The 26,930-nt window shown below is 41.5% G+C and overlaps 1 long non-coding RNA gene across 1 annotated transcript; it reads left to right on the top strand.

The window, feature by feature from the left end:
* The first annotated feature begins 22 nt into the window (after positions 1-22).
* LOC145520105 (uncharacterized) lies at positions 23-26,866 on the top strand. Its single transcript, XR_014064217.1, has 4 exons — positions 23-659; positions 8,912-9,009; positions 25,316-25,476; positions 26,226-26,866. It is a non-coding gene; the product is annotated as an uncharacterized LOC145520105 (long non-coding RNA).
* Positions 26,867-26,930: the final 64 nt, after the last annotated feature.

Here is a 26,930-nt window from a genome sequence, read left to right as displayed (position 1 = left end):
GCTCAGTCATGTCCAACTCTTTGTGACCTCATGGACTGTAGCTCAGCAGGCTCCTCTGACCATGGAAGATTCCAGGCAAGAATACTGGAGAGGGTTGCCAGTTCCTCCACCAGGGGATCTACCTGACCCAGGAATCAAACCCGTGGCTCCTGAGTTTCCTGCATTAGCAGGTGGATTCTTTACCACTGAGCCACCTGGCAAGCCCTACCCAAGATAAATGAAGGGGAAAAGGAAATGAAAGGATTTTGGATTTTTAGACTCCAAGATTCCCAAAAGTCTACCTCCTTTTCATTTTTTCTCAGAGATCGTTCACCAAAACTAGAAAGTACACCCAGGAAGAGACAGACACAGAATGCAGAAAATAGGAGGCCCGATGAAAAGAAGTGAAGAAAAAATTCAGGAAAATGAGGAAGGGAAATCCCAAGATGACAACTGTGATCAGGCCCACAAGGCAGACTCCAGGAGGGACCTTTTCACAGCATATAAAATTAATAGACTCTCTAATATATGTGAAGACTGAAATAGTGATACAACTGGGGGACGGTTTAGGAATATGGTAATGACAACTGCACAGGAAACTAAGCATGTGTAAAAACAAAACCATTATTAACTTTAGGACAGCAAATGTTTGTGTTGGAAGATAATCACACATGACTCAGGTATGAAGTTTACAAAGTCATCAAGTACTACATATCAATCTAACCAAAATTACAATAGACAGGGGACGAAAAAGTCTCTGTGTGGCAGAGTTATGTGGGGATGGGAAAGAAAGATATATCCTCATCTTCCATAGTTGAAAGTCAATAGATGATGCTTAACACTGAAAAATCAAGAATTGAACTTGAACCATAAGAAAGGCCAAAGGGGTTGAAAGGGCTTTGCAGGCATGGTATATGGATGGGGAGAGGCTGCTATGTTTTTGGAAAACTTTGTAGATACATCTGATTCTTTAAATTCTGTGCAGTATAACCTTGACGTTTAAAACTACATTAAAAATGAAAATGCCTCCAGGGACAGACGCCTGGGGACATAAACTAGATTACTGGATAAAATGCTGTGAGGAGGGCAGTTTGAACCAGTTGCTGGCATGGAGCCCAGATTGAGGAAATATTTTTCTCAAGGGACCTAAGATGCTGAGAGAAAAAGCTGACTCTGGCCCAGAGAGTGGAAGTAGAGTGATGATGACGTGTAAGGGGCATAAGAGCACCCTGACCGCAGGGTCAAAGTTGGAGCCTGCTAGTTGGGAGGAAATTGAAAAGAGGCCACATTACAGCTTCAGCAACTTGTGAACTCCCATGTGATCATGCTAAGATTAAAGCCAAATTAGAATTCCCACTTGTTTGTTTTCAGGATAATAGTCCTCACCCCCTTCAGAGTCCCCTCAGCTCATATCTTCAAAGGTGTTTTCACGCAGGCTCACAAATCTGCCAGCTAAAATCAACACACCTAGGCCACCATGGTCTTCCTTTCTGGTCCCTCACTAACTAGCCCAGGTTGTCCAGAGGCTCATCCTTTCACTGAGTCTCAATCAGTACTAAATTTGAAGGCTGTGGTCCTATGCTCTGAAACACTGGATTAGATGTCAGTATACTCTGGACAAGATACCCAGAGTGATGCTGGTTGTCATGGCAATAGCTTTGAAGGGGGCTAGAAGTAAAGCACAGATGCAAATCTCAAATCTGACTTTAGGAGGCACCTTTCCTGTTTTCCTAGAAGATGGCCAAGAAATTTATCCCAAAGGTAATAAATGTGGGAGACCCACTAGGGGAGGCTCATTTTTAGTGGTGCCTCTTTTGAGAATTACTCAGGGGAGGAAGAGGATTGCCTAGCTGACCAACATAGTTTCTCATTTTAAATAAAGCTGCTGGCTAAATATTTCTTTCTTTCTATCTATCCATCTAGGCTCCCCTGGTGGCTCAGTAGTCAAGAATCCTCCTGCCAGTGCAGAAGACATGGGTTCAATCAGGTGGACTCCCTGGAGAAGGAAATGGCAACCCACTCCAGTATTCTTGCCTGGGAAATCCCATGGACAGAGGAGCCTGGCAGGCTACATTTCATGGGCCGCAAAGAGTTGGAAATGACTTAGTGACTAAAGGACAACAGCAACAACAACCTATCTATATTAATTAATTAATAATCAATGGAAAATCTATTGGATTAACCAGAGAAACTACCAGCAGTTTCACTTAAGTGGTGAATTGCTCTATTTCTTTAGAAAATGAATCAACCTACCTAAATGCGATGGACACATCTATTGTGAGTTTGTAAAGCTAAGTAAACCAATAACAGGCTCACAGCTACTGCTATCAAGGGCCTGGGCAGAAAACTTCGCAGAACTTGTTTCTAGAGAACTGAATTCCTTTTTTACCTTAGCAAAAACCAAGACTCAGAGAGGATAGGCAACATCCCCAAGTCACGCAGCAAGTAAATAGCAAGTCTCTATATTCCAAGTTTGGATATTTTTGGCCTCAAATTATCTGCCCATTAAAGTGAAGCAACCATCTTTACAAACATGTGAGGGTGAATATATTCCCATATTTTCCTAAATCTATTATCACACTTCTTGTGGGAGTCTGACAGCCATTGATTACTCATTTCAGATATTAGATACTGATATAATCCAGCCTCCCCAGGATTAGAATTTTCTACCACAAGTAGGAGGGAGTGGATGGGCAGGCAGGAGCAGCAACCATGGCTGGCCAGCATCCTACACAGAGAGCAGATGAAGCGCTCTGGCAGGGGAGCTTAAGCTCGACCCCTTTGGCCAGGGCAGCTCATCAAGATTGATGGCCAGTGGATTCCACTGCTGCTGCTGCTGCTGCTGCTAAGTCGCTTCAGTCGTGTCCGACTCTGTGCGACCCCATAGACGGCAGCCCACCAGGCTCCGCCGTCCCTGGGATTCTCCAGGCAAGAACACTGGAGTGGGTTGCCATTTCCTTCTCCAATGCATTAAAGTAAAAAGTGAAAGTGAAGTCGCTCAGTCGTGTCCGACTCTTAGCGACCCCATGGACTATAGCCTACCAGGCTCCTCCATCCACGGGATTTTCCAGGCAAGAGGACTGGAGTGGGGTGCCATTGCCTTCTCCGGTGGATTCCACAGACAACATTAAATTACTGAATGACACCTGAGAGCTTCAATCTCTCTTTTTTTTTCCCCTCAAGTTACCTACCACCTCTCTTCAAGCTTCCTAGTCTCCTCCACCCACCCACACTTAGATCTCTCCTTTATGATGGTGGGCCTATCTCACTTCCCATTGCCCTAATCTGACAAGAAATCAAAGATGTCAAATACCTTCCATTCATATACATTCTGCTGCTGCTGCTGCTAAGTCGCTTCAGTCGTGTCCGACTCTGTGTGACCCCATAGACGGCAGCCCACCAGGCTCCGCCATCCCTGGGATTCTCCAGGCAAGAACACTGGAGTGGGTTGCCATTTCCTTCTCCAGTGCATGAATGGGAAAAGTGAAAGTGAAGTCACTCAGTCGTGTCTGACTCTTCACGACCCCATGGACTGTAGCCTAACAGGCTCCTCCGTCCATGGTATTTTTCAGGCAAGAGTACTGGAGTGGGTTGCCATTGCCTTCTCCCGTATACATTCTAAGACTACAGCAACTGTAGCTACTGACATGAACAGAAATATTTAACCTGAATTATCCTTCCACCTTAACTACATATTCGTGATGGTTGATTTTACATGTCAACTTGACTGGGTCCTGGGAGCACCCAGATATTTGGTTAAATATTATTTCTGGGTATGTTTGTGAGAGCTTTCCAGATGAGATTAATATTTGAATCAGTAGACCAGGTAAAGTGGATGGCCTTCCCCAGCGTGGGTGGGCACCAGCCAATCCTTTAAGAGCCTAGAACTAATAGAACAAAAAGGTAGAGGAAGGGAGGATGTGCTCTCTGCCTGACCCCTGGAGCTGAGGCACTGGTCATCTGCTCTGGGACTGGGGCTTACACCTGGTTCTCAAGGCTTTGGACCCAGACTACAACTATGGCACTAGTTTTCCTGGGTCTCCAACTTTCAGACAGCAGACCTTAAGATTCACAGCCTCCTAGTTATGTGAACTAATTTCTTATAATGAACAGCACACACACACACACACACACACACACACACACACACATCTCCTTTTGGTTCTCTTTCTCTGGAAAACCCTGAGGAATACCTCATTTGATCTTTAATTCCTCTAAAAGCTACTCACGAGTGGATGTGTCTTTTACTAATTCCATCTTTTTGAAGCCTGTAAGAACACGAGGGGTTGAAAATGTCTTTTTCACAGGCTTTACCTACTGTCATTGTGGACTTCTGTGGTAGGATATTTATCAATACAAATAGTATCATAGGATGCTGCTGCTGCTGCTAAGTCGCTTCAGTCGTGTCCGACTCTGTGCGACCCCACAGACGGCAGCCCACCAGGCTCCTCTGTCCCTGGGATTCTCCAGGCAAGAATACTGGAGTGGGTTGCTATTTCCTTCTCCAATGCATGCATGCATGCTAAGTCGCTTCAGTCATGTCCGACTCTATGCGACCCCATAGACTACAGCCCACCAGGCTCCTCTGTCCCTGGGATTCTCTAGGCAAGAATACTGGAGTGGGTTGCCATTTCCTTCTCTGTATCATAGAATAGTGAAACATTAAAGTTATTATCCCATGAATCAAAATCAATTCCAAGTGAATAGAAATTCAATATAAAAATTCCAACCAACTACCAATGAAGAAAAGGTAATATTTTTCAAAATTCTAAACATAGGTGTAATTTACTAAGTATAGAAGACAAAGTAAGATTCTAAGCATAGAAGTAACAGAATAATTAACAAGGGAAGAGACTGATTGGTTTCACCACATTTTAGAACTAAAGGTAAAAAATAACTTTAAAGGCCAGGATAAACAAATATTGAATGTCTGAAAAAGAGTTAGAAAATTTTCCAACCCAGAGCTGATATAAATAGATAACAAAAACCAAAGACACTGGTAAAGACAATTACTTGGGCAAAAATTCCTCAAAGAAGACTAAAAAAAATTGTTTGCAAATATTTATAGCCACTTGATTCATAATTGTCAAAAGAGGAAACAGCCCAACTGGCTAATGGATAAACAAATATTGGTGCATTCATACAAAAGAATACCATGCTGCTAGAAGAAGGAACAGTCACTAATATATGCAATAATATGGCAAAATCTCAAAAATCGTTATGCTGTGACAGAAACCACACAAAGGAACCATGCATACTTTATGATTCCATATATATGACACTCTGGAAGAAGAAAAACTGTAGGAACAGAAGACACATTAGAGAAAGCCAGGGGCTGGGGATCTGGGGAGGAGATTGTCTACAAAGAGAATTTTGGGGGTGGGCGTGAAGAAAATATTTTATATCTTGACTGAGGTAGTGGGTACATGATTACAAACATTTGCCAAAGCCATACATATGAAAATAATAAATTTTACAAATATCCAATACAAATATCTAATCCAATACAAATACTAATACAAATATCCAATCCTGGCTAGGTTTCAAAGAATCTAGTGTTCTCATATAGTAATGTTGGTGATGTAAATTGGAATGACTCTTTTGGAAATCATTCTTGAAATATGTATCGAGTCATTAAATGTTTACTCTTTGATCTAGAAGTACCATTTATGGGAATCTATGCCAATGAAATTCTGAAAATGGCTTAAACAATCATGTTCATGGAATAATTTATCATAGATCATTAATAACTTTGAACAATTAGAGAAACTCAATTTTTAGTAGTGAGTGCAGGTACGTTGAATTATTATGGAAAATTTTATGGTGGTGTTATGCAAGAATTAAAATGATTGTTATAAAATCTATATAGCCACATATACATATGGAAGTATATACATGATGTAACATTACTGAAGAGAGTCAAATGCAGACTTATGTGTGCATTCTAGAAAGTCAGTAAGTATAGCGGTTAAGAGCAAAGATCACTGAGCTAAGCTGGCTAGGTTCATGTCCCAGCCCTGTCACCTACCAGCTGTGACCTTGGGTAACTTATTTAATCTCTCTGATGCTCATTTCCTCATTTGTAAATTAGGAAAAACAGTAATGGCTTCCTCATAGGTTTTTTCCCCAAGGGTTAAATAAGTCACTATCACATAAAACTCTTATACACGAATTCCTGGCACAGAGAAAGCATCTTATTTAATGTTTTAATATATGTTTGCTATGGTGTTTTATCTCTACAAATGCAAAAGGGCCGGACAAAAATAACACAATAGCGTCATTCTGGTATATGTGGTTGTGTAATTATTACTTAGGATGGTTAAGATTGTGGGAACTTTTGTCTATTTTTTTCCATTTTTGCATTTAAAAATTATTTTGATTTTTAAAGGGTAACATAGATCTCACAACAGATTTATTTACCTTCAGATTTCATTACACGGACATTTTCTCATATTTATTTTTTGACTTGCTTGTTAATGGATTTCCAAGCAATGGTGTGACTAAAGAGCTAAAAGGATATATATACCGATGACCAATGTAAATTCCACTGAAAGAAGCACTCTGAAAATAGGAAACATCACAAAATGGTTTGAGGGTAATCATATCCATGGAAATACTAATTAAGATTATTTACTTTGTTAAATGATCAGAAGGTGCCCAATTTTCAAAAGCAGAAAAATGATGAATGAATTAAGTTATAAGATAGCTACCCAAAGAAATATTATCAATAATTTAAATTATGATTGTAAAGATTATATAGCCATATATATACATGGAAATGTGTAGGAACAGAAGTGTCAAGGGAAGAGAGTTAAATATCTTTGTCTTGAAACAAAGCTTAAGATACATAAGTGAAGGATGGATTCCTCCCTCCTGGGTCCCCGTGCTCCTTGCTTTCTTAGAATCTCTTACTCTGGTTTTGGAGGTTTGGAAGATCTTACCTACAGCCAACATTGTGTCTCTGCTTTGTCTCTGTAGAGCTTGCTTACACATAAGATATATGCTGGATGGACACAGGGCAGGAGAGTCCCTACCTCGGTGCTTTCTGCCTGTGTGTTCTGAGTAGCACTGTGAGCCAAGCCTGGACCTGAAACGAATCTGGGGAAATTTATGCTGACACTTGGTTCCACATCTGGAAATGCTGAGGGTCAGTCATGATTCTTAGCATTGCAGTCATTCTCTTCTTCAGCAAAACGTCAACATACCTTGCAGGCTAGCACTCTTCTTTCCAGACACCCAGGACATTTAGGACATTCCAGCAACTGACTTTCTGAAAACGGGATGGGTTTGCATGTTCAGCCCAGAAGGTGAAATTTTCCAGTGTCTTTGGCTGGAAAAATCCAGAGCTGTGTAGATCTGCTACCAGTTAGTTTCTGGTCAAAGGAAACATATTTTACATAGTACTCCCTAGATTAAATAGGCTATTTGAAAATTTTTTTCTTCCAATACTTCATGTGTATTTTAAAAACCGATTAAACTTGACAATTTAAATCTTGCGTCTCAGACCTTTCTGAAGTCAAAATGTGAAAAAGAAACAAATGGAAATTTTTTTTTTTATAAATTTATTTATTTTAGTTGGGGACTAATTACTTTACAATATTGTAATAGTTTTTGCCATACATTGACATGAATCAGCCATGGGTTTACATGTGTTCCCCTTCCTGGACCCTCCACCCACCTCCCTCCCCATCGCATCCCTCTGGGTCATCCCATTGCCCCGGCCCTGAGCCCTTGTCTCATGCATCGAACATGGAATGGTGTTCTGTTTCACATATGATAATATACATGTTTCAGTGCTATTCTCCCAGAACGTCCCACCCTCACCTTCTCCCTCAGAGTCCATAAAATTGTTCTATGCATCTGTGTCTCTTATTCTGTCTCGCATATAGGGTTATCGTTACCATCTTTCAAATTCCATATATATGCATTAGTATACTGTATTGTTGTTTTTCTTTCTGGCTTACTTCACTCTGTATAACGGGCTCCAGTTTCATCCATCTCAGTAGAACCGATTCAAATGTATTTTTTTTAATGGCTGAGTAATATTCCATTGTGTATATGTACCACAGCTTCCTCATCCATTCGTCTGCTGATGGACATCTAGGTTGCTTCCATGTCCTGGCTATTGTAAACAGTGCTGCGATGAACATTGGGGTACACGCGTCTCTTTCAATTCTGGTTTCCTCAGTGTATATGCCCAGCAGTGGGATTGCTAGGTCATATGGCAGTTCTATTCCCAGTTTTTTAAGGAATCTCCACACTGTTCTCCATAGTGGCTGTACTAGTTTGCATTCCCACCAACAGTGTAAGAGGGTTCCCTTTTCTCCACACCCTCTCCAGCATTTATTGCTTGTAGTCTTTTGGATAGCAGCCATTCTGACTGGTGTGAAATGATACCTCATTGTGGTTTTGATTTGCATTTCTCTAATAATGAGTGATGTTGAGCATCTTTTCATGTGTTTGTTAGCCATCTGTATGTCTTCTTTGGAGAAATGTCTGTTTAGTTCTTTGGCCCATTTTTTGATTGGGTCGTTTATTTTTCTGGAATTCAGCTGCAGAAGTTGCTTGTATATTTTTGAGATTAATTGTTTGTCTGTTGCTTCGTTTGCTATTATTTTCTCCCATTCTGAAGGCTGTCTTTTCACCTTGCTTATAGTTTCCTTTGTTGTGCAAAAGCTTTTAATTTTAATTAGGTCCCATTTGTTTATTTTTGCTTTTATTTCCAATATTCTGGGAGGTGGGTCATAACAAATGGAAATTTTATTAAAGTTAGAAGACCAATGGAAAATAGAAGTCAAAGGAAGTTTTTACCATTATTTTACATAACAGAAAATGGCAAGCTGAAGCGAGTGTCTATGTCATAATTTAAAGAGAATTGTATTTATATCTTGTGCTATCTTTTGTTTCATGGCTTGTGTAATTTGTCTTTCAGCAGGGAGGAAAAAAGCATTGCTGTTTATGCCTTGACCTAGATAGAGGGAAGTGACTTCAGTGGGAAGGTTTTAACATCATGAAGTACTCCGTCAATCAGTAAGCTGCTTTTCAAAAGTGCTTGTATGATTACACCCCCTTATTTTTCAATGTGGTAATTATTTATAGGGCCAGTTGTAGGTTTAACTCTGGTAAAACGATTGCTGGGAGGGCTGGGAGGGCTCCCAGCCCTTAGCCCTGGATGGGAATACTGCTCTGTCAGGCCTCTGTACAGATGTTTGTTCATATGGATCCAGACTCAGCTGTGTGTGTGAGTGTGTGTGTGTTAGCAGTGGCAAGGGTTACTCTTAATCTGGGTTTTCCTAGAACATGGAGAACACAAAGTGATCCTCTTTATTACTCTGTCCCAATAAGATGCTTCTGACCCTCTGGACAATACAAACCTCCCACCCGCTGCCCACCCAAATGGGAAACCGGTGGGGTTTTAATTCACCATGGCCGCGGAAAATAGACCACCCCTGAGAAAAGCACAGGCAGGTTGTGCGGGGTTACAAGATCCTCATCAGATACAGACATCCAGGCCTCCTGTTCCCTGACAAAGCAGGAGTCAGGAAAGCTTTGAAAATCTGCTTTGGCCTAAAGCACAACTTATGTTAGGCAAGTAGACATGCTGTAAAGGCGAACATCTGACCTGGCACTCTAATGCAGCAGTTCCTGAGACCTGGAGTGGTCCATCAAAGATGCACCTAACCAAAAGGTTAAAAACACGGACTTGGGAGCCTGCCTTCCTGGGTCTGGACTCTGCTCTGCAACTTATGAGCTGGAGAACCTTGGGCAAGTTACTTAACCTCTCTGCTTCTTTTTCTGTAAAAGGGAGATGCTAATCATACCTACTTCATAGGGCTAGTAGGAGGACCTTTATTTGCAAAGTGCTTAAACCTATGCCTGGTCAGTGTCAGATCAATGTGTGCTGAATGAAATGAATAGATTTGCAGAAATGATTTCATTTCTGGTGCCACGTCTTCCCATCCATGGATTCTATTTGATTTAAAAACAGTAGTAATTTCCTTACTTGTCCCAGATCTTTTGTCTTTGACTTTCAACTTAAATGTATTTAGGGGGGACAACTTTGCCTTTGGAAGCAAAAACATTGAACAGAGATCATGCATTCATTGAAGAATCTGGGTTAAAATATGAATTCAACACTCAACTATGAGGACTTGAGAGAGTTTCCTAAGTTCTTTGAACTCAATTTATTCATGAGCAAACTGGGAATAATATGAACCTCTTAGGATTATGAAATTAATAAAGGTTATTGTGGAAAGTACTTGGCAGATAGTCCAGTTGGCATGGCTGGGGTAGGCGGGCGGGGGGGTGCTGTGGTAGAGGGAGGGAGAGTTCTCTTCCTGATAAGATTCAGCCTTTATCTTTTTGCTTTAACCTGCCTACATTTAACTGGTTCTCTTACAGTTTTTGAAAACCTGGTCAAGGATTCATACTAGATTAGGGGAGGGGGGTTGATATTATGTAAACTGTTGAGCCTTTCTATTCTTTGAGTATTGTTAACAATTAATATCTTTCTTAAATCATAAATTTATCTGTTCAGTTAATCTGAGTCACCCTTCTAATGATATCTGTAAGATCCAAAGAGCTGGTGAAAATTATATGGATTGGTAAGAATATGTTGAGAAAGTACATTTCAGGAAACTCCTCTGGATATGGGGTTGTGGCCCTTTAAGATTTTCAACAAATGTGTCCTAGGAATTCTCTCCTACTTTTGCTGTTTTCAAAACATTATGTCCTTAGGTAGATGTCACCTGGAGCTTCTTGCCTTTTTTGACAGTTTTTTTTTTTTTGTCTGAAAGATGAGTTTTTTCAAGAGAGAGTTTTCTATATCTTATTTTCAATTAAAAATCTGGAGGTGTCAAAATTAACCAAGATTTTCAGCTGCCCAACACTTGTGTCACATATGCTCTTTCTTAACAAAGATTTTTTTTCCTCTTCAATGTCAAGTTTAAGACCCCAAATCCTCCTTTAAACTCTATTTCGAATATTGAGCAAGTTACTCTCCATGGGGTTTGCTGACGCAGGGGCGCCTGTGTTTGTTTTGACAAAGGAACCGGCTTTTTGAGTCCTGTTCCTTTACTCTCCGAATGAATCCCTGGAGACTTTAGCAAACCGACAAATTGTCTCTCCTGGAGAGAGGAATCCAATAGCCGTTAGTGTGTTAGCCACTGGGTGCCCTGTTCACGGATACACATGCAAAACACAGGCCAGGGGAGGGGGCGGGAGTGCGGCTGGGATCCCCACCCCCACCCCGAGGCGGTGCTCAGCCTCAGAGACCTGGTGTCTTTTTCTAAATGGCTTACAATCAGCCCTGTGCTTTATGATGCTCCACCCAAAACTAAAAAGGTTTCTGTGGTCAGGCACACTAGGAGAATCTTAGGTAAACAGTTTAAAGAGTGTTGCAGATCGTGTTCCTTTCTCAGAGTCACAAGGCACATATTCAGTTTCTTAGTAAAGAAATTTAACTTCTTCTCATGCTACCTGGAATTGTTTAACCTGGAAGCCCATTTTTCAATATTATCTTATTGAAAACCTAAGAACTTGAGGTCCCCTGGATAATACTGTTTTACATGAAAAATGCACACATGAAATTAGGAGTTTGGGATTAACAGATAAACACTACATATATAAAATAAACAACAAGGACCTACTGTGTAGCAAAGGGAACTGTTTTCAATACCTTGTGTGTGATAACCTACAATGGAAAAGAATCTGAAAAAGAATATATATCTCATCTCTCTTGAAATACAGGGCAGCCTTTTTAAAAATATTCCACAAGGCTCAGCAAGATCCAACTCCTGCCCTCAGTCAGATTTCAGCTTTTCTTGCCTCCCATGTTAGAATCTAGTCATTTGCTACTTGCTCTGTGTTCCCACAATACAGTCTCTGTGATTCCCTCTCTTAAAACTCATCAGCCCATTCTATTCAATCACCCAGTTTCCCTGGCCCTGACCCTGACCCCTGTCCTTTACCTAGCTGCTTTCCCCTCATCTCGTGTGTCACGGTCTAGACATCGTTTCCTCCAAGAAGCCCTCCCCGGCCCTTCCACAAAGCTGGATGTGCTGACCCTTCTCTGGCATCCCTTCGCAGCTCTGCTACCCACATCATAGCGTTCCCTATGCTTCACTATAATTGAGTCTCTGCACTGATCTGTCTTCCACTTTGGCCTGTAAATTTCAAAGGGGCAAAAGCTCTTTGTGTTGCTCCCCACTGTACCTCCAGGTCCTGGCTTAGGACCTCTACTGTGGCAACTGTTCAATAAATACATGATGAAGGAAAGGATCAGTCAGTGGATCCAACTCAGCTTTGTTGCCATGCGTAATGGTAAAATTCTATCACCAGATCCCCGAATCTCAAATTCTCATTCCCCAGTGAGGAATCTCTCAGATGAATGGCATAATACAATCCAAGACACAGTCTCTGAAGTTATCTTCCTCAGACTTTCAGAAGATGCGAGGCAAGCGGTGGAGGCTTCCTTTTATTGACAAAAATCAAGTACAGCCTCCTGTTGTCAGCTTTTTTATGCTGGCCTCAGCCAGTTAGGGTCAGGCTTCCTCCCATCAGACTTCCTAAATAAATCATCAGATTCAAAACTCTTGAATTGGGCCTAAGCATGGCTTCCCAGAAACCTGCTTCCTGTTTTCATGACAAATCATGCATGTTCTAGGGCTCTGAGAATCCACTTTATTTATTTATTTTTGTCTCATTGCATAATAAAAGACAGGCACACAGAATCACACACAGGCTCAAAAGCAACCTTATTCTCTTCTGTTCTTGTGTAAACTGAACTGAAGCCTCACTCAGCAGCCAAATTCATATTCTAATAAGATGACAAGAAACTATTTCCCTAATGCAATCATGAATCAGTCTGTGTCAGACAGAACTGTTCCCCACAACGCCCTTCCTGGTTGGAAAGCAAAACATGTAAGCTGGATGGTTTCAGAGAAACAAATTGCTTCTGGCTGCAATGAGATGACTATATAGTTGACCAAGGAAAACATGCAAACACACAAAAACACCCCTATGAAATGAAGTACTTGAAATTAGCAGGCCTACATTCCTGGGGCCAGATAGCAAAACTATTTTACCCCCTTAAGACATGATGCTAGAGTTAGTCAGACGTTTCCAGGATTTGCGCTCTGTGGAAAAATGTGTTGACCCCATTGCAGAAAACTGCTCTAAGAGAGACATGTTGTAAGCACATTCACAGCAGAATAAAGGTTTTCAGTGGTAGTAAGGGGTGGCTCTCTCACAGGCCCTGCTTCCACTTCAGTGACTGGAATTGTGGAAAGAGTTTTAAGGTCATGGGGGGTGGCTCAGAAACAGGATTGTAAAATGACTCCACTCAATGTCTGGAGCCATGACCATATGCTTTACCCTTTTCAATTCTCTGGGATGTCCAAACCAGCAAGGTAATCTACTTCTTTCTGTACTATTGGCTACCCAGCTGTCAAAGCTCATTCTTTGCTCTCTGTAACCACCGGGGTATAATACAAGTTAAAGGGTATCAAAGAATGTAGGGGATGACTTGTAGGGAATACTGGTAGCTGCTGAAACAGATAAACCTCCAGATGTCTTTGACTTAATACAGTGGAAGTTCACAAAGGCCAGTGGCTGAGGGTGGGTGTATAGGCAGGTGCCATGCAGTTATTCAGAGACAAAGGTTGATTGAGTCTCCACCATCAGTATACATCTTCCAAAGTCCCCTGGGGCATTGCCATCAAGTCGGCCTATGGATAAAGACAGAATTTAGGAGATCATGCGAAGTTTCTATGGGCCAGGACTGGAAGTGGCATAAAGCACTTCTACCCACAGAATTTGGGCACTTGGCCTCATGTAACTACAAGGGAAGATGGACAATGGTCTGTCTGTCTGTGGGGTCAAGAAGTAGAGTAAACAGGTTTTGGTGAACACATACCATTCTCAGTCACTGTCCAACACTTTAGTCCTTGAATATCCATTTCACTTTTTCTCCCCAAGGGAGGCAATCCAAAATCCCATCCAATCATTTCAAAGTCCAGGACTCTCAAGGGAATAAGGACTCCTCCTTATTGTCTATTGATCATGACCAAATGTGGTCCTTGTGATCCAATCTCCTATGAACTCATCTCTCTCTCACACACACACACACACCATTATACAGTGGGGAGGGAGATAGAATAACCACAATGAAACTTCCATTCACAAATAGAAAGCATGGGGAATACTCAGCATAATTATGCCATAGCAAAGATGGAATTTTGCTGGACAGGTATTAGAAAAATCTCTATTCTGAAGATAGAACCGGTTTCTTGATTAGATCCTGATTTTGCTGTCTAAGAGGACATTAGAAAGAAGTCCATTTTTCTCCATAACTCGTGGCTCCACTCTATGGGACATTCTTCCATGTCCACCATGGCCTCCTTGGCTACATCTGAAGTGGGCATTGGAAAGAATGCCCTTTTAGGGATTGCTCAGCTGTGAAAACATTCCTGCAGGTTCAAATTGTGGGGTCCAAATGTTATCTTATGCATCAAACAGGAAAAGGCATTTTTAGTCTAGTTTCATGGTTCTTTATTCATATTTCTTTGGTAATAAAATTTCCTCAAAAATATAGTAATGTTTTCCATCTATCTGCCTCCTGTTAGTTGCAAATGCCAGTTTTTAGATTTCATTCTATAGTCTGATACACTTCTTTGCTCTCTTGCTCTCATGACTCTCTCAACTTAATGGTAACCAACTTCAGGCCATCCAGCTTGGATCTAAAAAGCCATATAATCTGATCTTTGCTATAAATCTGCACCTTAATAAACCAATGTTGTTCAAAGGGTTTCTCCATCTTATTTCCTAGTGTTTAGAGTCTAAAAGCAGGCGGATTTTTTAATCTTTCAGTATTCAAATATCTGGACTCCTTGGATCCATTTTTATTTATGCTTTCAAATCAGCAAATCCTAGTCTGAACGCATTTCTTTCTTCTAATAATACATCCGGTCACAACAATCACACACTTTTAATATTCTGTCTTCCAAACCTTTTCCTTGAAGTTAAAGAATTGGTAGCACGGTCTTCCTTCCACAAGAGCTCGGGCACAGTTTTAACAAATGTGTTTGTCACTGTAAGACTTGGATCACTATATTCCAACCTCCAATATCACTGCCTGCTATTTGACTACTAAAACTTTGTCACTTGATTTAGTTGGAATATTTAGTCCACTTATATTAGTGTAGTTAATGATACATTGGCATTTTATTTACCGTATTACCATTTATTTTATATGTAACCCATATTTTTTCTCCCTTTTCCTGATTAATAATTAATCATAATTTTTATCTTTATTGTTCCATTTTCTCCTATGTATACTTTATAACTGGTTTAGTGATCTTTTACATGTTAAAATGTTTCCTTAACTTACTATTATCTAAATTATCATTTTTATGAATTCCTATACAATGCCAAAACTTTAGAAAACTTTAACTGCATTTATAATCTTTTGGCATGCTGCGGTTCATGGGGTCGCAAAGAGTCGGACACGACTGTGCGACTGAACTGAACTGAACTGAACTGATAATCTTTTCAACTTTTGCATTAATGTTATCCTACATTATAATTCTCTCTATATACAGGAATACATATGATTAGTACTATATATATTAATATCATATATAATCATATATTGTTGTTGTTCAGTAATTAAGTCATGTCCGACTCTCTCATGACCCCGTGGGCTGTAGCCTGCCAGGCTCCTCTGTCCACGGGATTTCCTAGGCAAGGGTACTGAAGTAGGTTGTCATTTCCTCCTCTAGGGGGTCTTCCCAACTCGGGGATCAAACCCACATCTCCTGCCCTGGCAGGCGGATTCTTTACCACTGAGCCACAAGGGAAACCCCATGATCATATATAGCATAGAGTTAATATTTATTTAAAATTCATTTAAATTTACACATTTGCATAACAGCATTTCTGTCACCTTTATTTCAATTTTATTGCAATTTGGGGGTTTCCTCTGCAATTATTTTCATTCTGTCTCAAGAACTCTCTTTAGAATTTTTCTTATTGAGGTTTGTTGGCAATGAATTCTCTCATTTTTTTTTCCTCTTGACTTTTGAGGAATATTTTGTCTGGATATAGCATTCTGGGTTGATAGTTTTTCTTTCAGCCCTGTAAAAATATCTTCATTGTCTTGAAGTCAATTATTAGAGTAATTTTTGCTCCTCTGAAGGTAATGTGCATTTTTTCCTAGCTCTTTTTGAGATTTTTCTCTTTGTCTATAATTTTCAACTATCTTACTATGATGCATCTGTATTTGGGGTTTTTTTTTTCATATTTATTTTGCTTGAGGTTCGAAAAACTTCCCAAATCTGTGGGTGAATATCTTTCATCAGCTTGGGAAATGTTTTTAAATATTAGGTCTTCAAATATTCTTTTGTCCTAACCTTTCCCTGACCAATTATTTCTCTCTCCTCTTTTCCTAGAACTCTAATCACACATATGCCCTACATGCCTCAATCATCCTTCCTGCTGTCTCATTCTTTTTTTCTCTCTGTGCTTCTGTTTGTTATTTTCAATCACCCTGTTCCAATATTTCACTTTATCTAAACTGACATTAAGCCTATCTAATAGGTTCTTAATTCCAGGTATTGTTCTTTGCTCCTAGAATTTGATTTTATTCTTTCTTACAAATTCCAATTCTCTGATGAAATTCTTTCATCATATATTTTCTCTACCTTTTCCCTTATTTTTTAAAATATAGTAATCATAGTTTTTTCTTTTTTTCAGAAGACAAATTTGGCCAAATCTTAGTCCTTTTTTAAAAAATTAATTAATTTATTTTAATAGGAGGCTAATTAGTTTATAATATTGTAGTGGTTTTTGCCATACATTCACATGAATCAGCCATGGGTGTACATGTGTCCCCCTTCCTGACCTCCCCTCCCACCTCCCTCCCAGTCATAGTTATTTTAAATTTCTAGTTAGCTACTCCAATGTAGGACTATTTCTATTATTTGTTTTATTTCTTGATTTTTATTCTTATCATCCTCTCTTTTGCCATGACTAATAGTTTTTCTGAATAAAGGAAGGACATTGCATATTAAAAGGTGTAGAAGCTCCACGTGATGGTAAGTTCATTCAAAGAGGGTGCACCCTACCTTTCACTAGGCCAATAAATGTGGTATTCTATGAAAACTCTGTTGTAGTTCTTGTAATTTTAATAGATTTATTTTTTATTGGACTATAATTGTCTTACAATGAAGTGTTAATTTCTGCTATATACCAACGTGAATCAGTCATAAGTATACACATATCCCCTCCCTCTTGAGCCTTCCTCCCAACCCCCCATTCCTCCTCTCTAGGTCATCAATGAGCATTGAGCTGAACTCCCTGTGCTATACAGCTTCCCTCTAGCTATCTATTTTACACAAGGTAGTATATATGTCACTGATACTCTCTCAATTTGTCCCACCCTCTCCTTCCCCCTCCCCATGTCCATAAGTCCATCCTCTACATCTGTGTCTCTATTCCTGCCCTGCAAATAGATTCATCAGTAGTATTTTTCTAGATTCCATATACATGCGTTAATATATGATATATTTATTTTTCTCTTTTTGTCTTACTTCCCTCTGCATGAGAGGCCCTAATCTCATCCACATCACAACTTATTTTCCCCTGACAGGGGTTTTCAGCTGAGAGGCTGGTATATTCTACACAATCTCTCTTCCTGGCAGGTCCTGAACATGAATCTTTGCCTTGCCAGACTGCTGAAATTCTGCTCTGATTTTCAAAGGCTCTTGACCTCCTGTGGCCTCCCATCTAGCACAGCCCCCAAATTATGCAGAAGTCCTGAGTGAGGAGCTGGTCAACTGCTTGAGGCCTTCAGTTCTCTTCCAAAAGATGCAACCCTCGTCAGGTGTAAAGCTGAGATTCTTCACCTTCAGCTTGAGGCCAGAAATGTCAACTGCTCCCAGGTTAAATCTGATGCAAAAGTCAGTTCACTTCTCTGAAGCCACCCGTCTCTGGAGTCCTGCAGTTCTTGTTGCTTCATCTGCTGTCTATGCCTTCAAATCTCCTAGAAGATCTTGATTAAAATGCAGGTTCTCAGGCCATGTTCCTAAAAATTATTTAAACGTAAGGCTGATGGATAAGGTCAAGAAATCTGCCAGATGATTTGATGCAGCTAGACTAGAGAGTATATGTTGAGAAATCCTGACCCAGATCCTTGCATATTATTCCCTTAAGGTACCATCTCTAACTGGGAATTCACTTTGTACCTTCTGTAGTTACTGCTGTGAACTCACATGCTGTTCTAGTGGTCAGAGCACCTTCTAAGACCACCCCCAGGAGACCTCCTCACCATGCGCCAGCTATTGCTCCAGATGCCAGCACCCTGAACCACCCAACACAGAGCATTCCTTGCTTATCCAGTTGCCATCTCACTACCACTGCAGCCAGAAATTTCAGATGATGTCTGCCACATTACACAAGCTTGTGGATACTCTTCTCCTTTTTTTATAATTTTTTTAATTTGTTTATTTTTGGTTGTGCTAGGTCTTCGTTGCTGCACAGGTTTTTCTCTAGCTGCAGCAAGCTAGGGCTACTCTCTAGTTTCAGCGTGCAGGCTTTTCATTGCGGTGGCTTTTCTTGTTGCAGAGCATGGGCTCTAGGGTGCTTGGGCTTCAGCAGTTGTAGCACGTGGGCTCAGTAGTTGTGGCTCCTGGGCTCTGGAGCACAGGCTCAATAGTTGTGGCACACAGGCATAGTTCCCTCACGGCATATGGGATCTTCCCAGATCAGGGATTGAACCCATGTCTCCTGCATTGGCAAGCAGATTCTTTACCACTGAACCACCAGGGAAGCCTGATACTCTCCTCCTTTGATGGATGTCAACAAACTCAACATGGCTTTTCTTCTCTCACAAGCGACAGGAAAAAAGTCTTTAAATAAGGCCCTAACAGACTTCATCTAAGAATTATCAACTGTTCCTCAATGTAGAATTTTACGTGTGACATAGAACAGAGCTTTAGTACTAGAGCAATTTTTTTTTCTATTCCTGGAATTTTATTCTAAGACTCTCCCATGAGTGCCACTGGGAAACATAGCTCAACTATCTGCAAAAGCTCGAGCCCTGTTGGTAGGAAAGAATTAAACCCACACTTGACTTCTTGATGAATGAAATAACAAAATATCTTTAACTTCCTGTCACTTGCAGCCAAAAGCATTCTGGTTCATGCCAATTTAAGCACACCACAGCAGCCATGATGGAAATCAACATCTCAGAGGCACACATCCAAAAGCACAGACCTCTTTCTAGTCAGGAAATAATGTAGGCAAAAGAATCAAGAGTTGGTCATTTCTTTTGTATGGACCTGATTCTAAATGAGCCAACCTCCTCCTTGCATTGAAGTGAGGTTTCATGGCTATAGACAGAACTATTTGAAACCATACATCAAATTGTACTAAACACCATTGCTTCCAGATTGCCATGCTGTAGGTAACAGGCCTGGGAAGAACCACAGGAGGAATTACAAAGTAAGGAAGGCAAACAGAATGTCTGCTAGGAGTCAAGTGCTTTAGGCCACATGTGTCTCGTTATGGGTTGTGACTCATTAGACCAACTGCTGCTCTCCCTTGCCTCATTTTTTCCACAGGAGGATAGAGAACTGCTAGAGACTATCCTAACATCCTTTTTTAAGGACTATTTATTTTTGCATCTATTCGTTCTCAGCCAGATATATTTCTGGTTAGCTCAACACCAATTTACCATGAAATGATAAGGCACATGGTGCTTCCTAAATTATCCCCTCAGAAGGTGGAGTATTTGCAATTAGCATCCTCAAAGAATTCTTTAAAATTCCAAAATCCAGGCTACTTTGAAATATTATTGATATCAGTGCAGGGAAGAGGAAGGGGGGTCTTTATAAAGGCAGAACCTTTTCCTAAAGCATTGATTTGAATAGTTTAGCTTCAAAACCAACATGGAATCACCAGAGGGAATCTACTGAGTGGAGGGCCTAAATTCATGTCTACAATAAGATAATCACTACCATCTGCTAAACATGTTTTATAGGCCAGGCACTGTGCTAAGCTCTTTATTGGCGCTATCTCTTGTGAACATCGCCATTCAGGGTGGTTTTGGTATCCCCAGTTTACTGATCAAAACACTGAGATTTCAAAGAAAATAGATTAAATAATTCACCCAAATATTCATAAAGTAGATTAAGAATAAATGAAACAACAGCACAAACACAGTGATAAATGGCAATGAACATACAGCACCATTTGGGGGGAATCAGTAAAAACAGACCTTGTTCGGGTTAAAGGGGAGAAACCTCTCTTCAACTGTAGCCCCTTTTGCTGTGAGGGAACCCAAGCCCAGTTTTTCCAGATCTCAAGTCTTTCAAGAGAAAGCAGAAATCCAAATTGTTAAGTGAAATTGAAATCTTATTGTTAAATGTTGGCAGCTATTGAAAAGTTTTTCAGCTCTCTGCAGCCAAACAAAATACAGCTGTGGGCTGGATTTAGCTTGTAGACCGCCTGTTTGCAGACTCTGTCCTCTGTCCTGGGCAACTGGGGATCGTTTGGGGTTCTTTTGTTCTCTTAAAGAAACATGGCTCTTTCCACAGGCCAGAGAGTTTTAAATGATCATTAATGGTTCAACACTAAGGCATAGCCATTACCCGCCCACCCACCTACCCACCCTGAGAAATACAAATATCCATGACATTACTCCTGGGAACACCTCTATGTAATTTGTGAAATCATTGCCCCATGTGTCTTGAGGGATCTGAGTTGATGTGGGGGTACCCAACGAAGAAGACACAAGATTTTAAAAAAGGAAAAAATGAGCACCCAAAGAAGACACTAGGGCACCCTGCTGAGTGCTGCCCACTCCCATGCCTGGGCCCCTGTCTGTTTTCACCATCTAAACCCCTGATGTCCCCCATTCAGAGCCTCACCCCACCATTCTTTATCTCTGATTCCTCTCCTCTGAGCAGATAAGGATGGCTCAAGGCCTCTCAGTGTGTTTTACATCAAAGGCCACTGAAGGGTCCTGACAGGCTGGATGTCAGGGCTGCAAGTAAACCATTAATCACTCTGCCATTTCATGGACATACTTTTCCCGGAGGGCACGAACTTTCTCCAGGTCACTAATATAAACCACATCTTCCCTGAGCCAGCGGGGGAGGCAAAGTGGGTGTCAAGGCGCAGAGAGCAGGCTCATCACTGACACACCATTATTTTCTCTTAACCCCACAGGTCATTGCTATAGTCCTGGGGGATTGTAAATGGTCAATTAAAAAGGAGATGGTTGAAATGAATTAAACAAATGAAGTCACAGTTTTGGGGAACATGTATACCTCAGGGCAGCTGCTGCCAACCCTCCCAAACTTTTCACCTCTAGATCAAGTACTGAAAGAGGCCACAGGGACATAACAGGACATGCACGATTTTGCCACTGACCCAAAGCAACAAGCCTTTGGCAGACCCCCAGAGTCTGATTTCCAAGAAGTAGAGTCAGGGAGAAGGCATAAGATGCCTTTCCAGAACAAGTTTCTCCTTTGCACAATGAAGTCAAGATCACCTGACCAATGAGGCTAACTTGGCCAACACACCTACTAAAGGCCAAGTCTTCAGTGCAGATTCATTGATTCACTGAGCGTCTCCTGGGGCAGCACAGTGAAGACACAGGTGAGGTCCCTGCTCTTGTGGCATCAACATTTCCATTGGGGCAGGCAGATGATGAACAGACCAGATAAACTTAGATAGTGAGAAATCTATAAAGAACATAAAACAGAAAGGTGGTGTCAACAGTGATGCCTGTTGTAGCTTGAGTGGAAAGAGGGGAGCTTTCATTCACTCAGTAGCTAAACAAGGTAGTAGTCATGGAGGGTTACCAAAGAAAGAGAAGGAGTGATGGTTCTGTTTGAAGGACCTTTGGTGTAGCTGGAGAGATGAAAGAAGAGTATAAGTATTCAGAAGAAATTATGACTATGCAAAACCTACTTGTAAACCTGCAATCATGGGACAGTACTTCACAAGGCAGTGACTGGAGCAAGCAACAGCAAGAAAGAACAGGTTTCTCAAAAGATGAGTCTTAGCAACTGGGAATAAATTGTGCATCTGGTTACACAGGGTGGGGGGCGACAGGGAAGAGCCTCAAGTCCTTAACACTAAGACACTGGGAACAGGGTCTGAATTTGGTACCAGGCTAAGATTCCCAAGCTGAATTGTAAGGCAGAAGAGATAACAAGGTACCAGCCTGAGGCCAGATTTGGGAGGAAGGACAGAAAGAGACGCAATAGTACCTGAGCCTCCAAAGTGCCACCTGCCTCCCCCAGGGTCTTCTACTTCCCACTCTCTCTAGCCACACTAGCCTCTCACCCACACTCACCTGGGCTCTGCTGGCCCACAGGGACTTTGCACTTGCCAATTCTTCTGTTCAGAAAGTGCCTCTTTCACTTCCTCCCATGTCTGGCTCCTTGTCAACTAGGTCTTGGCTCAACCATCTCCTTCTCTGGGAGGCTGTGGCTGGTCTTCCTACCCAATTCCTTCCTGTCCCCTTGCCTTGACATATTCTCTTCAGAGCATTTTACTATCCAGCATCTTTTATTCCTTTGTTTCCTTGTTTGTGTCTGTTTCTCCCTCTAGACAGTTTGTTTGAGCAGGAAGCTGTGTGCTTTGCTCCCCACCACTCCTCACTGCTGAAATGCCCCCTGGACAGAGCCAAAGCTGACCAGATGCTTGTTGCTCAGAAGCCAAGAGTCTACTTTACCCCCAGCATCAAGCTGTGCTCTTTCCATGATGATGACATCATATGATGTCGCATTTAATCCTTACGACCATGCTAAGTGACAAGTGCTGTCAAGCTCATTTTATAGATGAGGAAACCAAGGCCCAGAAAATCTAGCTTACCTAGCATCACAGGGCTAGTAAGTAACCACAGAATCCAAGTCTGTCAAACCCTGAAGTCTCCACCCTTTTCTACCTCACTCCTTTTTTTCTACAAGGAAAACAGGAAGTGAAAATAGGGAAAACAAAGGAGCTAAATCGGGTTAAGATTTTCAGGCCACAGTCAGGAACCCAGGAAGGTCAGTCCATTGTCAGGGGAAAACCAGGAATCCCAGAGGTCAAGACCAGCTGAGGTAAGGATGGCAGCCTTGTTGACAGTTACTAGCTGGAACAGCACAGGATTGGGGAAGGATATTGCTGACAGAACAGGGAAGGACTCTTTAATATTGAGCTGAGCCAAGAGCCATACAGTAGGCCATACCCCCGAGTACAGTACACCTAGGCTTGGTGCCACCCGAAGTCACTCTCCCAGAGCTCCAACAAACAGGGGATGAGAAAAAGTAGGGGGATGGTGCTTTCAACAAGAAGTTTGGATCATACAGGCATGATGCCTCGCCTCAAAGGTAGAGAAAGAGGAATCTAAATCTTACATGATAAGGACCCTTGTAAAGCAAGGCTTTATAAGGACTTGGACTGGCCTAACTCCACATATGCAAAAAAAAAAAGAAGGACTAGCAAACAAACTGCGCCACCAGCACTCACCCCACCCCTGGACAGAGCCAAATGCCCCCTGGACAGAGCCAAAGTTGACCAGATGCTTGTTTCTCAGAAGCTAAGTGTCTACTTTACCCCCAGCATCAAGCTGTGCTCTTTCCATGATGATGACATCATATGATGTCGCATTTAATCCTTATGACCATGCTAAATGACATTGCTGTCAAGCTCATTTTATAGATGAGGAAACCGAGCCCCAGAAAATGGGCCTCCACTCAGTGGAAATGGCTCTTGAGATGAACTCTGAACAAGGTGAGTCCCAGCTGCAAATGGCGATGTGATCACTCAGTTTTTCTGCTGAGGTGGTGGCAGGGGGTCCCAGACATTCTGTATTTGCTGTCTCCACTGTAGAATTACACTTGGCTTCCCTCTGAATTGGCTACTAGGAAATGACACAGCTAGCACTGACCACTGCCTTCAGGCTTGAGGTCAACCACTACACTGCACAGAAATGAATGCACCTCAACTCTATGTATCCATGGGTTCTGCATCTGTAATTCAGCCAACTCATCTGCTGTGCCAACTCCCTTGACTCCTTAAACAGAAAGTGGACAATAGCTACCATGTATTAGGTGTTGATTATGTGCCTGGTATTACAAGGCAGTTGATATTATCCTAATCCATAAGTACGTATTATTATTATTTCCAATTTACAGATGAGGAAACTGGGGCTCAAAGACATAATGAATAGTGAAGAGTAAAGCCAGGGTTAACACTCAGATCCATAATTCCATAGCCAGTGCTCCATCTGCCACACCAGTAGTTCAGACACCAGCACTCAAAAAAAACACAGCTTTCGCTGATTCATGACAAAATGAGAATATCATAATTTCCTTAATTTTACATCATCTTTTATAAAAATAAATGATTGTTTAATAACCTATCAGAAGGGGAAAGTATATAGTAAATGTACCTTTTGATTAAAGAAATTAAGCTATGTGGTGATTTCAAAATTGTATATGATGAAGAATTAAATCAATAAGAATTAGAATTTAAAAATTAGAAACATCGTGTAAGATTCTGTCATAACATAAGAACTGTGCATTTATTCTGAGCTCATGTCATTTCTAGTTTTGCATGTTTAACTCTTTTATAAAATCAAATAATAGATGATGATTACTTTTTTTAAAAACCCTTAGTTGGTAAAAATAAGAACTGATTGTCCTCTCTTGCAGTTTTGCTATTTGAAAACTCCCAATATTTAAGAAACAAAGCCCCTTACATTGTGGTGTTCCACCCCCAATGACAGAGTCCACAGACTGGGGGCTCCTGAATCAAATTCAGCCCAAACACAGAGGTATTTTGGCTTGGTCACAGTGTATTTTAACACTCTACATTAACTGACAATATTTACAATAGAAAAGGATTTATGTACAAATCTGCATTTTTGGCTTTTCTTTACAATTCCAGGGATCTGAATTGTGAAAAGTGAAAAATGTTAGTTGCTAAGTCATGTCCGACTCTTTGCAACCCCATGGACTGAAGCCCCCCAGGCTCCTCTACTCATGGGATTTCCCAGGCAAGAATACTGAAGTGGGTTGCCATGCCCTTCTCCAGGGGATCTTCCCAATCGAGGTATCAAACCCAGGTCTCCCACGTTGCAGGCAGATTCTTCACCGGGCCTCTAATCCCTCTAGAATATGGAGCTGGGTGTTTGGAAAGGCATGCTGTCTAACTGTTCACATGCTCCCCTTCGCCTGTGGGATGGTATCTAGGTAGACTGCTGCAATTATGGCCACAATGTTGGGGCCTCTTGGCACCCTACCCTTTCATTGTCATCTTATAACTCTCATGTCTCCAGGCTCACACATGTGACTCACTGCATGAGACCCCAGCAAATGCAAGCACAATCAGAAGCTTGAACAGTGCTCAAAAATGGGGACTCATCTTCACTGACTGCCAAGAACCCGGAGGCCACCATGCGAACAAACCAAGCTGGCCTGCCAGAGGGCCCACGAGCAGGTGAACCCAGCATGCTGGCGGGTAACCCAGGGCTATACCCGAGACAGGAAGGCCATGCTGGACCATCCAGCCCCAACTGAGCCACCACTGACCATAGCCACAGGGATGAGCCCAGGGGAGACCAGAGGGAGACACACCAAGCTGAGACCAACCCAAGTTCTACTATTAAATCCTCCTTGTCTTAAGCCACTTGATGTTGAGGTGTTTTGTTATGCTAACTGAGAGCACACCCTGGGCCTCTCTGGTTTACCTTAATACCTGGATTAAAATCACTCAAGTCTGTGACTCCTATTTAAAGCATCAAAGATCCATTCCATGTATGTTTGTGTAAACACACACACACACTCACATTTATGAGCACTTGAGTTTTGAACGAGAGCAGGGAATTTAAACTGTTGCCTCCAACCCCCAGGACAACGTCTGGCACACAGTTGGCCCTTAATAAATATCTTTTGAGTGAATGAATAAATTCACAGATGTTTCCCTAAATACCTTCATTTAAAAAGTAGCCTAGAGGTGGTCACAGCCCCAGGACCTTAGCACTAGAGGAATCCCCGAGATAATCTCCAGGTAGCGTTAAAGATCGTCGAACACCCATTGCAGCTAGGCTGCTGGCTTCCCAGACAGCCTGCTATATCTGCTAAACTAGTTTTGGAAAACCAGCACATGTGAACGGACTCAATGGGGACTGAGGTTTGACAACACTGATAATCACAACCTATTTGTCATTTGTGCTTGTCCTTCAACAGGTGTTGACAGAGGTCCAGGTGCCAAGGGGGCTCTCCCGTGACAGCCAAAGGAAATACGACGGAGCTGTGCGTGTCAGCTGAAGAACGGCCACAATGAGAGCTGGGTCCTGCTTGCCTGCTGAGTGAATTGTGACTGTTCTTCGTCAAGGGATTTTAAAAAAGGAATGCCTTGTGAACAAAACGCTGGATACTCCAAACACCAAGACATGAACACGTGTCATTCTTGCTTGACAATGAGAAATTGTTCAGCAGAGGAAACTGTCTTCCACTTTCTACCGTTTTCTTGATTATTGTCTCCTTTTTCAAAAACAAGAGGATGTTTATTAATCAAAGACACTATTCTTGGGACATGCATAGCAATCTGGAACCCATAACACTAGGAGAAATGGGCAGCAACTCAGAATTGCAAAACTGGAAGTCCTAAATTTTAGTGCAATCATTGGCTTCTTAATTACTTCACAACTGAGCTGGCCAGCCTCTCTAAACGCTAGATTGTGCATCTACAAGATGGTGGAAATATATCTATTTTGTGGACTTCATAGGGGTTTTGAGAAGATTAAATGAGGTGACAGAAGTGAAAATGTCATTTAAACATTAATAATTACAGAATAAAAACTGGTAATGATCAACAGGCACAAACACAGGACTAGAAATCTGTGTGAGGCTCTCCTACAAAGACACTAGAAACCCATTGGCAGCAGTGCC

This window comes from Giraffa tippelskirchi, chromosome 1 (assembly GCF_054371585.1).
Source record: "Giraffa tippelskirchi isolate mGirTip1 chromosome 1, T2T-mGirTip1v1.2.pri, whole genome shotgun sequence".
NCBI classification, from domain to species: Eukaryota; Metazoa; Chordata; class Mammalia; order Artiodactyla; family Giraffidae; genus Giraffa; species Giraffa tippelskirchi.
Note: the sequence above shows the minus strand (reverse complement) of the source record. Positions and strands in the feature narration are given on the sequence as shown.